The 7,020-nt window shown below is 42.5% G+C and overlaps 1 non-coding gene across 1 annotated transcript; it reads right to left on the bottom strand.

Annotated features, from left to right (window-relative positions):
- Positions 1-4,685: 4,685 nt before the first annotated feature.
- Trnat-ugu lies at positions 4,686-4,761 on the bottom strand. Its single transcript has one exon. It is a non-coding gene; the product is annotated as a tRNA-Thr (tRNA).
- Positions 4,762-7,020: the final 2,259 nt, after the last annotated feature.

Below are 7,020 nucleotides of genomic sequence, written 5' to 3'. Positions count from 1 at the left end.
TCGTTATCAGAAGAAAGAAAACTGGCGTTCTACGGATCGGAGCGTGGAATGTCAGATCCCTTAATCGGGCAGATAGGTTAGAGAATTTAAGAAGGGAAATGGATAGGTTAAAGTTAGATACAGTGGAAATTAGTTAAGTTCGGTGGCAGGAGGAACAAGACTTTTGGCCAGGTGAATACAGGGTTAAAAATACAAAATCAAATAGGGGTAATGCAGGAGTAGGTTTAATAATGAATAAAAAACATAGGAGTAAGGGTAAGCTACAAAAAACAGCATAGTGAACGCATTATTGTGGGCAAGATAGACACGAAGCCCACGCCTACTATAGTAGCACAAGTTTATATGACAACTAGCTCTGCAGATGATGAAGAAATTGATGAAATGTGTGATAAGGTAAAAGAAATTATTCAGGTAGTGAGGGGAGACGAAAATTTAATAGTCATGGGTGACTGGAATTCGAGAGTAGGAAAAAGGAAGAAGGAAATATAGTATGTGAATATGGATTGGGGCTAAGAAATGAAAGGGGAAGCCGCCTGGTAGAATTTTGTGCACAGCATAACTTAATCATAGCTAACACTTGGTTCAAGAACCATTAAAGAAGGTTGTATACATGGAAGAACCCTGCAGATACTAAACGGTTTCCGATACATTATATAATGGTAAGACAGAGATTTAGGAACCAGGTTTTAAATTGTAAGACATTTCCAGGTGCAGATGTGGACTCTGACCACAATCTATTGGTTATGAGCTGCAGATTAAAACTGAAGAAATTGCAAAAAGGTGGGAATTTAAGGAGATGGGACCTGGATAAACTGAAAGAACCAGACGGTGTACAGAGTTTCTGGGTGACCATAAGGGAACAATTCACAGGAATGGGGGAAAGAAATACACTAGAAGAAGAATGGGTAGCTTTGAGGGATAAAATAGTGAAGGCAGCAGAGGATCAAATAGGTAAAAAAGACGAGAGCAAGTAGAAACCCTTGGGTAACAGAAGAAATATTGACTTTAAATGATGAAAGAAGAAAATATAAAAATGCAGTAAATGAAGCAGGCAAAAAGGAATATAAACGTCTCAAAAATGAGATCGACAGGAAGTGCAAAATGGCTAAGCAGGGATGGCTAGAGGACAAATTTAAGGATGTAGAGGCTTATCTCACTAGGGGTAAGATAGATACTGCCTACAGGAAAATTAGAGAGACCTTTGGAGAAAAGAGAACCACTTGTATGAATATCAATAGCTCAGATGGAAACCCAGTTCTAAGCAAAGAAGGGAAAGCAGAAAGGTGGAAGGAGTATATAGAGGGTCTATACAAGGGCGATGTACTTGAGGACAATATTATGGAAATGGAAGAGGATGAAGATGAAATGGGAGATATGATACTGCGTGAAGAGTTTGACAGAGCACTGAAAGACCCGAGTCGAAACAAGGCCCCCGGAGTAGACAACATTCCATTAGAACTACTGACAGCCTTGGGAGAGCCACTCCTGACAAAACTCTACCATCTGGTGCGTAAGATGTATGAGACAGGCGAAATACCCTCAGACTTCAAGAAGAATACAAGAATTCCAATTCCAAAGAAAGCAGGTGTTGACAGATGCGAAACTTACCGAAATGTCAGTTTAATAAGTCACAGCTGCAAAATACTAAAGGGAATTCTTTACAGACGAATGGAAAAACTGGTAGAAGCCGACCTCGGGGAAGATCAGTTTGGATTCCGTAGAAATGTTGGAACACATGAGGCAATACAGACCCTACGACTTATCTTAGAAGAAAGATTAAGGAAAGGCAAACCTACGTTTCTAGCATTTGTAGACTTAGAGAAAGCTTTTGACACTGTTGACTGGAATACTCTCTTTCAAATTCTGAAAGTGGTAGGGGTAAAATACAGGGAGCGAAAAGCTATTTACTGTCTGTAGTGAAAGCAGATGGCAGTTATAAGAGTCGAGGGACATGGAAGGGAAGCAGTGGTTGGGAAGGGAGTGAGATAGGGTTGTAGCCTACCCCCGATGTTATTCAATCTGTATATTGAGCAAGCAATAAAGGAAACAAAAGAAAATTTCGGAGTAGGTATTAAGGTCCATGGAGAAGAAATAAAAACTTTGAGGTTCGCTGATGACATTGTAATTCTGTCAGAGACAGCAAGGGACTTGGAAGAGCAGTTGAACAGAATGGATAGTGTCTTGAAAGGAGGGTATAAGGTCAACATCAACAAAAGCAAAACGAGGGTAATGGAATGTAGTCAAATTAAGTCTGGTGATGCTGAGGGAATTAGATTAGGAAATGAGACACTTAAAGTAGTAAAGGAGGTTTGCTATTTGGGGAGCAAAATAACTGATGATGGTCGAAGTAGAGAGGATATAAAATGTAGACTGGCAATGGCAAGGAAAGCGTTTCTGAAGAAGAAAAAATTTGTTAACATCAAGTATAGATTTAAATGTCAGGAAGTCGTTTCTGAACGTATTTGTATGTAGTGTAGCCATGTATGGAAGTGAAACGTGGACGATTAATAGTTTAGACAAGAAGAGAACAGAAGCTTTCGAAATGTGGTGCTACAGAAGAATGCTGAAGATTAGATGGGTAGATCACATAACTAATGAGGAGGTATTGAATAGAATTGGGGAGAAGAGGAGCTTGTGGCACAACTTGACAAGAAGAAGGGATCGGTTGGTAGGACATGTTCTGAGACACTGAGGGATCACCAATTTAGCATTGGAGGGCAGCGTGGAGGGTAAAAATCGTAAGAGGGAGACCAAGAGATGAATACACTAAGCAGATTCAGAAGGATGTAGGCTGCAGTAGGAACTGGGAGATGAAGAAGATTGCACAGGATAGAGTAGCATGGACAGTTGCATCAAACCAGTCTCAGGACTGAAGACAACAACAACAAGAATCAAGCTATTGATTCTATCATCTCATTATAGTAAAAGGTGCTCACTTAGTGAGCCTCACCGTGGAGGGGGGGGGGGGGGTCTGTTTTGTAAATTGCTGCAGTGCGCGCTAACTTTAGTTTCCAGGTCTTGGGAAGTGTAAACACTAAAGAAGCACCCCATGAATGTTAGTTGTGTGAACGATCTCCCCCCCCCCCCCTCACACACACACACAGACGCAGACATACACACACACACACACACACACACACACACACACACACAGCGCCCACGGTATTGTGTACGTCTGATGCACATCGCTGGTTTCTCGGGCTTGTAAAGGGCGTGTGGACTCCCGCTGAGCACAACTGGAATACGTGTGCCAACCGAGTGGCGCTATCCGGACAAAGGAGATTTATTCGCAGACGCGTGTTTCCGGCTGCGTGACGTCATCGGGAATGGGCGCCACGTGCTGTCTGCGCGACGGCCTTCGCCGTTATGAATGCCGGCGGCTTGGCAGGCGACACAAGGTCGCAGCCGCGACTCCGCGGCTTATAACGACAGGTTTCGCGACGGGACCGCGCCGCCCGAAATTTACCGTCCACACGTTGCGTCAGGCCCTGGCCGCCGTCCATTTATTACGGCGCGGCTCTGTCCCTCGCCTGTAAATTTATTCTTTTAGTTAACGGCTGATTTGTGTTACGACGCCCCGGCTGCGTTACGCACGGCCTGACCTCCACACCAGGTGATCTCAGGCGTTGGTGCCACTGACCGAGAAACTGCCTTTCGGCTTCGCTCGGAAAAACAGTGTCACAGTCTTTTCCAGACTGTCCCTTTCCGTGGCTTTCACCTCGACTAAAAGGTTAGTTGTTAAGTGCATCCGAACATTAGGGTATAACGTCCCTTCAGCGACGAGATCATGGTTGGGAATGGATATCGGCCGTGCCCTATCAAAGGAACAATCCTGGTTATCTGTTGCGAAGCCTGCATACAACTGTCTCGTAAGTTGGTACGGAGGAAGTTACGCCACAAGTTGTCAACTATAGCATATTTTTAGGACAATGCATTTTGCAACTAAATTATCCGATCATCAAATGCTATACGACAAGGAAACCAATCAATAAATCGCAATATTACACATACTGACAACCATATAAAATTAGTTATGGCGTCCTGTGGTGGAACACGTCTTTAGGCTTCTATACTTTTAGGCAGCGTCAAAAGTACCTGATTGAAGTGCAGCTATTCACGGAGGTCCAATGTCGACTGTAACTATCGTACGGCTGCGAAACTTGGAAAATATGCTAACGCGTTAATGCGGAACCGATTTACGCTGAAAAAAGTTAGTTCCAATTTGTCCACCACATGCAAATCTGGCGCTGTACGGCATATCGTCGATGTCTACGGTGCTAATATTGCACTAATTGCGTAAGCGGCGGTTAATAATAAAATCAACATCATGCCTTTCTCTCTTGTTGACCTTTCCACACCCTTTCCTAATCAGTTACATATGGTTATATTGCCGGCATTGTGTGAAATCCCGGTATTCTACTAAACTTCTAGATAATGTATAGAATGGCTGATAGTTTTAGGCAAATTATGAAACTTAAGTTGTGAAAATGTTACATACTCTTCCTAGGCTTACTATGCAATTCCTAGGCATTATACAGAACATATATGACGGTAGTATCTCTTCCCGAAAGAACAGTTACCGTGGATGACCATGCAGCTTTGCTAGAAATGAAATGATAATTAAAAGGACACCCTAGCTGCAAACAGGCGTTGATGTGCTTCTTTGGGGACATGTTGAAAATGTGTTCCCCGACCGGGACTCTAACCCGGGATCTCCTGCTTACATGGCAGACGCTCTATCCATCTGAGCCATCGCGGGGACAGAGGATAGTGCGTCTGCAGGGACTTATCCCTTGCACGGTCCCCGTGAGATCCACATTCCCAACATGTCCACACCACTACATTCGTAGTGTGCCTAATAGATGTTTGCCCATCATACTCATTACTCGTGGCAGATTAATCTACCAAGTCCCGTACGAGTTCGGGCATAGCGTGTGCGTTCGCACAAGAAGGTCAATGGCCGGGAAGCCATATTTTAACTATATATGACGGTAGTATCTGTTCCCGAAAGAATAGTTACCGTGGATGACCATGCAGCTTTGCTAAAAATGAAATGATAATTAAATGGACACCCTAGCTGCAAACAGGCGTTGATGTACTTTTTTGGGGAAGTACATCAACGCCTGTTTGCAGCTAGGGTGTCCATTTAGTTATCATTTCATTATACAGAATGACCAGTACCATTTACGTAGGTATTTAAAGGGAAAAAGATGAGAAGCCTTTATTAATTGATACCCATTTGAGACTAAAAGGACGAAACTCCGAAACAAAACACAGGATATTCTTACCAGAAAACAAGGAAAGTAAAACTGGGATTGATGTGCTTGTTACAGTAAGAACTCACTTTTCTTGCTCACAAAAAACAGTGGCAATTTGATCTTGTACATACATTTTACTAATTCAAAGAAGAACGCGAACGGAATATTGTTACCGATAAAACACAAAGCAGAACTGGCGTGACCACCTTGCGGCAGCAGGGAAGGCTAGAGTGACATTTACAATTGCACTTAATTTTGTTTTTGACACAAATGCACCTCATTTTGGCGTTTCGCATTGCACAAGCACCTGACTAATCCGTGGCCGCTTCTTGTGGACTGAAAAGTAGCTGCAGATCGGAGGGGTACTTAGTGGTCAGGGAAGTCTTGAATTCTCATTAATTTCTTTGGATATACGATTAATTCTGATTGCGTTGACAGCTCGAACACCTCTTCACGAAATTGTATGGGTGAATCGGCAAGGTTTAACTGCTGTCAGGTATTGCGACAAAATCTTGGTACCTCAAGTGCGGTTGTCACAAGGTACTGTGGGTCCAGACTTCGTACTGATGGACGATAATGTTCAATCTCATAGAGCACGGCTGGTTGATGTTTTCTTGAATAGGGAAGATGCTGCACGTATGGCGTGGCCTTCTCGCTCTCCCAATTTGAGTCCCATAGAGCGTGTCAGGGATGCACTAGCGAGACGGGTTCCATCGCGTCATCATTCGCCGACCATTCTGTAAGGCTTAACGAGCAGTTATGCAGGAAGAATGGGCGTTATTGCTTCAACATGATACTGATGACATCATTCACAATATGCCCCGTCGTTGTCAAGCCCGTATTGCTGCCAGAGATAGTCATAACCCATACTCAGTATATTAATCAGTTGGAGAAAAACGAGGAGCGTTTTTGTGTATCGTTATGCATGTTGTAGTTGCTTACATTCTGTATTCTTTACATTGTTTCTACTTTACTATCACATGTATATACTGTTTTGCGGCAAAATAAATGCAACATTGCAAAATTTCCGATTATTGCTTTAATTTTGGACACCAGTGTATTAACAGTCAACCTTTTCTCGATCATACTTTAGCTACGAAGTTTTTATTTAAAAAACCGTGTACAGTTGCGGTCTCTGTACTGTGGTGCACCGATCGTCGTGCTGTTAATACCTGCTGTGAAAATGGCTGACGCTGATTCATGCTCCGTAGTGAAACATGCGCGTGGAACACCGGTAGAAAGTAGCGAGGAACAGGTTGTTCTTAATGGTTTTCACGAGTCTGCGGAGAAAAATGAGCTCTGAAGTGTTCCAAGTAACAATGTTGAAAGAAGGTATGGGATTCTGACACGGGTGTGCATAGTTCAATCGGTAGCTTTGCACTATGGCAAACATGTACAAACCATGGATAGAAGATTCAAATCTCGCGATTGCCTTTTTGTTCGATTCGCTGTTGGTACATCTTTTAAACGTAAAAATCTTCAAATATATGCTATTCAACTCACATCCAATCACCATTTTTAATGAAAATTGCACGTCTTCTTGCTTTTATTTACTGACAGCACGCAGAATTGCAGTTCTCATTGCAAATATTAATTATTTATTATCAATATTTTATTGACGATTGTTAATAAAGGTTATTTAAATTAAGAATAATAATACATTTTAGGACAAAAACGAAAAATCAAATAGTCTTTATTGAACTGGAGCCAGAGTGAGATGCGTCGTGAAAACGTGGTAAACAATTTTCTCAACATCGAGAAC

This window comes from Schistocerca americana, chromosome 3 (genome assembly GCF_021461395.2).
Source record: "Schistocerca americana isolate TAMUIC-IGC-003095 chromosome 3, iqSchAmer2.1, whole genome shotgun sequence".
In the NCBI taxonomy this organism is placed as follows: Eukaryota; Metazoa; Arthropoda; class Insecta; order Orthoptera; family Acrididae; genus Schistocerca; species Schistocerca americana.
This window is presented reverse-complemented; position numbering and strand designations above follow the sequence as displayed.